Genomic DNA, 7,017 nt, shown 5'->3' on the forward strand with positions numbered 1-7,017 from the left:
AGAAAAGAAGGCAGAGTCAGAGAGACACCATTTAACCACTGAGGGAGAAAGATGTCTGAAACTTACCGGTAGGTCACAACCTTGTGGTGGTACACAGATTAATAGAAATGGGTTAATTTAAGAAGTAAGAGCTAACCTGGAATATGCCTAAGCCATTGGCTAAACAGTGTTGTAATCAGTATAGTTTTGTGTGATTATTTGGGTTTGGGCAGACGAAAACAAAAGAACAGTCTCCCTTTACATAATGGCACCCACTGCCTGAGACATGGATCCACATAAAACCTAAAAAACACTTAAGACAAAAAAGGGGGGCTTCTAGACCCAAAAATGGGAGCCAAGTACAGCTTTTAAGTAGCCACATTTTTTTTCCAGCAAGTCTCTGTTTGCTGACCACAAGCCGAGATGCGGCTTCTTTAAAAAATGGCTTCCTGGTTTGTGCTTATTGTAAAAATGGCTCTGGCTCTTTCAGGAGGTTCACCTAGTATTTAAATGGAGTTTGTGAGCAGAGTGCTACAAGGTGTTTAATGGTGACATAGACCTGCTGTGTTCCTAGAGCTGGGGCAATGAACATGACTCGCAGAGGCAGTGAACATAACTCTGCCATGTTGGACAGGGTAGAGCCGACAGGCAAAACTGCAGAGTTAGTCCAAGCCACACCTGCTGCTTAGCATTTTAAAAAAAAAATCTCCTGTTCAGAAAATGACTACAGATATACAATAAGACAAATTCAGACAAAAACAAAAGACCTCTGAGTGGGTCACAATGTTGGATAAATGCACATGGGCTTATGAGAGAGAAGAAAGAGTACAGAAAGTCATAGATTATAGGAATAAAGATAATTAAATATTAAAAACTAGTAGAGTGGAAAATAAGCTACATAAAGAGAGAATATACACTGGATTATGTTCATTATTCTGTTTTCTTGGAATTTTTTGGCTTCAGAGAGACATTTGATTCTGGAGGCTGCTAAGCTAAACCAGCATATATATATTTTAAAGTAATCTTGTCTTTAAAATTTGAGTCTAAGGATATGTTACTTTTGAAAAAAGGTTCTGCTTTTGTTTCCACAGAAGATGAGAACCCGTGGATTCCTTTCAGGCTAATGTGGTTTGATAGAACAAGACCCTCAAGAAAAATTTCCAAAAATCCTAAAAACACTTTGTCCCCAAAACAGCAGGAAGCAGTTTGAAGAAAACAACATCCAAATTCCCAAAATGATTGTTTATAAATATTCGTTTTCATTTAAAAGGGATTGAGTATAAATTGTTAATGGCTACAGTCAATCTCTTTTTTTAAAAAAATGTTAGATTTTTTTAAATGTACAGAGATATATTTTAGACGGATAGGTATTTTTAAAACCTTTAAAAGACCTACAGAATATGACATTTAAAATGTTTTAAGAACTTGCACTTTTCTCAACAGTGAGACATGTCTCCTTCTGGCAGTACCAATTACTTCAGAAAAGTTGATGGGCACTGAAGAAACTTGTTATGGAATTTGCCTTCAATGTGACAAAGCTAGTTATTTGGGCAAGAAACTGCTCTTGCCTGGATTGCTTGACGGTATGCTGTATGAACTGGACTTTCAGGACCCACAAAAAAATGACTGCTGAACTTGCCTAAAAAAAGTGAAACACTCCTTCAGGGTTCCTGCTTCATAAAAGAGTCTGACCAACATTCTGCAGGACACGGAAGAAAGCAATTGATGAACTTTGGGTGACTGTTCAGGCAGCAAAATGTCTCTGTCAATTCATGAGTTTTGGAAATTGCTTAAGACACACTTCTGTTTACTTAGGTAACATTATATCCTTCTGGAGTCTTTGACGGAGTTGAATAATAGATAATTATAATTATAGTTTTCCTTAGTTATGATAAAATAAAATAGATATAAATATTGTAACTGTAATTCTTGCTTGATACCTGTTTTGTCATATGTAATTTTACTATGTTAAAATTCAAACCTTCCATTTTATTTAGACAGAAAAAGGGAGGTAATGTGGGATTCTCCTCTGTATGCTGTGAATATGTTTTATGACCATTGGTTAATAAAGAATCTGCTTTGGCCTATGACAGGACAGAATATAACAAGGCAGGAAATCCAAGCAGAGATAGAGGAGGAATAAGGCAGAGTCAAGAGACACCATGTAGCTGCCAAAGGAGAAAGACGCTGGAACTTTACCAGTAGAGCACAGCCTTGTGGTGATACATAGATTAATAGAAGTGGGTTAATTTAAGGTGTAATAGCTAGCATGGAATACACTTAAGCCATTTGACAAACAGTGCTGTAATTAATACAATTTTGTGTGATTTTTCGGGTTTGGGTGGCTGGAAAAAGAAAGCACAGTCTCTGTTTTCAGTCCTTGGTACAAAGGTAGAGGGAAAGGCATCTGTCCAAACCGTTCATCCCATTCCTGAGACCTCCACCCTCCAACTCACCCTGTAACTCACCACATCTCTCCCCACCCTTTTCTACCATACCGAGGTTGGAATCTAGGGCCAAACTCCAGCCCTGCTCTAGTTATTTTTTATTATTTACTTATTTATTATTTGCATGGCTCATATGACATCAAAGAACAGCTAAGGAGTTGGCTCTCTCCTTCATCCATGTGAGCCCCAGAGATGAAACTCTGTTGTTGTGGACTATTCCTTTACACTGGGTGAATATGTGTCAGTGTGCTCAGTTTACTAATGAGCTGAATGGCCAATAGCTAGGCAGGAAGAGGTTAGGAGGGACTTTGGTGGATGGAACGGTGTTGCGAAAGAAGAAAAGTGGAGTTGACAGCCATGCACAGAGGAAACAGAACATTCAGGAGGAAAGGTAAAAGCCATGAGCCACACAACAGCATGTAGCTGACTAGAAATGGGTTTATTTGAGTTTTAAGAGCTAGTTAGCCGGGCGGTGGTGGCACACGCCTTTAATCCCAGCACTCAGGAGGCAGAGGCAGGTGGATCTCTGTGAGTTCGAGGCCAACCTGGTCTACAAGAGCTAGTTTCCTGAACAGGCTCCAAAATCTACAAAGAAACCCTGTCTTGTAAAACCAGAAAAAATATTTAATAAGCCTAAGCTAAGACTGAACTTTCATAATTAATAATAAGTATCTATGTCACGATGATTTGGATGCTGGTGGTCCAGAAACGTCTGATGTATGGTGTGCTGATTGGCTGCAAAGGCCTTTGCCCCGCTGAGCCTTCTCACTGGTCCTCTAGTTCTTTTCAGGTTAGTTAGTTTGTTTGTTTTTTCTTGATTTTTTTCTTGATTTTTTTTTTTTTTTTTTACAAATCACCATTGCTTGCTTTTCTTTTTCTCTTTTCTTTATTTCTGTTTTTTTTTTTCCTTTTATGGTTTTTGTTTTTCGAGACAGGGTTTCTCTGTGTAGTTTTCTCTGTGAGCCTGTCCTAGAACTCAATCGGTAAGCCAGGCTGGCCTGAAACTCAGAGATCTGCCTGCCCCTGCCTCCTAGTGCTGGGATTAAAGGTGTGCACCACCACCACTCAATTTGCTTTTCTTTCTTTTTAAAACATTCATTCATTTATCTTATGTGTATGAGAGTTTTTTTCTGTAAGTATACCTGTGCACCACATGTACTTGGCACCTACAAAGGCCAAAAAAAAAAAGTACTGAAACCCCTGGAACTTGAGTTACAGAAGGTTAGGGGCTGCCATGTGTGTGCTGAGAATCAAACCTGGGTCCTTTGAAAGAGCTGCCAGTGTTCTTAACCCACTGAGCCATTTTCCCCACATGGAAATCATTCTGTAAACAAAATGAACTGGATCTTGATCCACCTGCTAAGCCTCTCAAATGCTGGGATTAAAGGTGCACACCACCATACCCAGGCCATTATAATACCATTTTGTTTGTCTTTTTTTTGTTTTTCACTTTAATACTTTTTAAAATATTTTGTTTATATTTATTAAATGGTTTTAAAGATTATTTTGTGTGTATGAGTGTTCTTAATCACGTGTGTATGTGACCATGTCCCTGTGTGGTGCATGAGGAGCTCAGAAAAGGCATCCGCTCCCCTAGGGCTTGAATTATAAGCAGGTGTCGGTTACCAGGGTGCTGGGAACTGAACTTGGGCCCTCTGCAAGAGCAGGAAGTGCTTTTAAGTGTTGAGCTATCTCCTCAGGCCTCAGTTTTGTTTTTTATATACAAGGTCTTGCTATGTAGCCCATGTACATGTGGAACTTGCTCTGTAGATTAGGCTAGCAAGCACTTGGCAGGCAGAAGCAGATAGATCTGAGTTCCAGTCCATTTAGTCTACACACTGAGCTCTAGACCAGCCAAGACTACACAGTAAGACCCTTAGAAAATGAATTAATGGTGGTGGCAACGCACACCTTTAATCCCAGCTCTCCAGAGGCAGAGGCGGTAGATCTCAGAGTTTGAAGCCAGTGTGATCTATGGAATGAGTTCCAGGATAGCCAGAGCTACACAGAGAAATCCTGCCTGTAAAACCAAAACCAATAAATAACGACAAGAATGAAAATTAATCAATCAATCAAAAAATGCATTAAATGGACTGCCAGAAAATATGCATTTAACCAAGAAAAACTCAGTCAAAGAGGAAAGCAAAGCAAAAGGCAGGGTTACATCAAAGTGGCAGAAATAAATAAAACAACAATAATAATTACACCAAAATAATGTAACTAAGAAAATCAAAATATAGAGATTATCAGATTTCGTGAGAAAGTAACTCACAGCATCCTCCTGTCCCTGCCCCATCAATGCTGGGCTATCTATGTGCTCCACTACACCTGGTACATATTTAAGCTTTCCAGCCTACAGTTATAGCTCAGTTCACAGCACTTGCCTAGTGCAAAAGGGCTAGGGTTTATTTCTCCAAACTGAAAACAAAGCTTTTTTAGAAAAATGATTATTTTGGGAATTACAGTATACATTTTAAGGAGAAAGTCGTATTAATCTTTTTCTATTAGAGTAGAGGAAGTTTGCTCCAGTGCAGCCACCTTCTATTTCCTGTCTTTTGTGCTGACACCATCATGCATTACACCTTGATGTGTTACCGCTCTGCTAACGTAATGTTCTTATTTTGTGCAGTTGTGTGTTACACTCAGAAACTGCAAACACAGAAAATCATTTGTGATTCATCTGTGTTTGCCTGCTGGCTAACCGTAGTGGCCACTCCCCATTGATGGCTATCACCATCTGGTGTGATTTCTTTGTGGTTTGAAGAGCTGTCTTTAATGGGTGTTGTAAGCCAGGTCTGTTGGCAATGGACTCTTCTAATCTTGTTTATCCAGGAATGTCTCTGTTTTGTTTTTATGAGTGAGGAAGTGAAGTTTTGCTGGGTATAAAGTTAATGACTTGATCATCTTACTATCTCAGTACTCTGATGTTATCTCGATGTCTTGGGCCCGCTCACAGCTTCTGCAAGGGAGTCAAGTGTACGAGTGTGAGTCCTTTGTGCAAGAGTCATTTGACTGTTGTTGCTCTTCACTGTTGTTTTCTGAGACAGGGTTTCATGTAGCCAAGCTGGCCTCAAACGCCTGTAGCTCCAGCCTCCACCTTCCAAGTGCTGGAATTACAGTTATATATCACTCTGTTACTACTGTTGCTCTTTATAAGATGTGTTATAGTCAATATGTGGTTATGGATCTGTTTGTCCTATGCTGTGGTCTGAATTCCTGTGTTCTGCTCAAATTTACTCACTGAAATCCTACCTATAAATACTGGTATTTGAAGATGAGTCCTTGTAGAATCAGAGCAATAGAGCCTGTCAATCAGAGTCTTGTACGCAAGACTTGTGTCTTTATAAAATAGCTAAGAAGTGTCTATAGCTCGGTGTGGGAATGCTTGCCTGGCCTGCAGGAGGCCATCCAAAGTAGGGAAAGAGACACACACACAGAGAAAGAGACACGGACACAGAGACAGATTAAGAAGAGAGTGAGGAGGAAGTAAGGAAAAAGAAAGGAAAGAGGAAGGAAAGAAAGGGAAAAGTGGAGGAGGAAAAAAGGGGAAGGGGAGGGAGGGAGAGAGGATAGGAAAGAAGGAGAGTGGAAGATAGGGAATGGAGAGGAAGAGAAAATGAATGAGAAGGAATTAAGGATAAGAGGAAGGAAGAGAGAGACAAACAAGTGCACAGAAAGAGAAGGAAAGAAAGAAGGTAGGAGAGGAAATGGAAAGTAGAGCAGAAAGGAAGGGAAGAGAAATGGCAGGAAAGGAGGGAAGGAGGGGAAAGGAATAGAGAAAGGATGAGGAAAGAGAAGGAAGAGGGGAAGAAGGATAGAGAGGAGGGAAAGAGAAAAAGAGGGTGAAAGAAGGAAGGGGAGTAGGAAGATAGGGAAAATGAGAGGAAAGAAGGAAAGAGGCAGAGAAGGAAATAAAACAGGAAGAAGGAAGTAAATAGGGAGGGAAATAGAGGAAAAGATGGAGGAAATGAGAAGAAAACACAAAGAAAGAAGGATGGGAAGGGAGAGAAGAAAAGGAGGAAGAGAGAGGAGAGGGAAAGAAAGGAGGGAGAAAGGAAGGAAGAAAAAGAAAGGATGGATAGAGAATTAGGGGGATGCAAGGATATAGGAAGCATGAAGACAAGGGAAGGAGAGAGAAAGGGAGGAAGGAAAATAAAGAAGGAAAGAGAGAAATAAGGGGGAACAGATGGAGTGAGGGAGAAGAAAGGAGGGAAAGAAGACAAATGGTTACAAGAAGGAGAAGGAAGAAAGAGAGTGGGGGAAGGAGGAAAGGAAGAACAATGAAGGGAAAGGGGTAGGAAGAGAGGGAGTAGAGAGGAAAGAGAGAGAAGACAAAAGGTATGGAAAGAGAGGCAAGGGAATGGAAGGGAGAGAGGAAAAGAAAAAGAAAAAATAGAAGAAGGAAAGAGAAGGATGGGGAGAGAAAGGAAGACAGTAAGGAAGGAAGCTGTAAGGCAGAGGAGTTAACAGGGGAAGGAGTGAGGAAGACAGGAAGAAAGGAATAATAAACAAGGGCGTAATTGGACTTTCCTTGGACCACCAGCTCCCAAATAATGAAATGGATAGTTCTTATTAAGTATGAAAGCTTGGT

The sequence above is a fragment of the Arvicola amphibius genome, chromosome 7, assembly GCF_903992535.2.
Source record: "Arvicola amphibius chromosome 7, mArvAmp1.2, whole genome shotgun sequence".
Lineage (NCBI taxonomy): Eukaryota > Metazoa > Chordata > Mammalia > Rodentia > Cricetidae > Arvicola > Arvicola amphibius.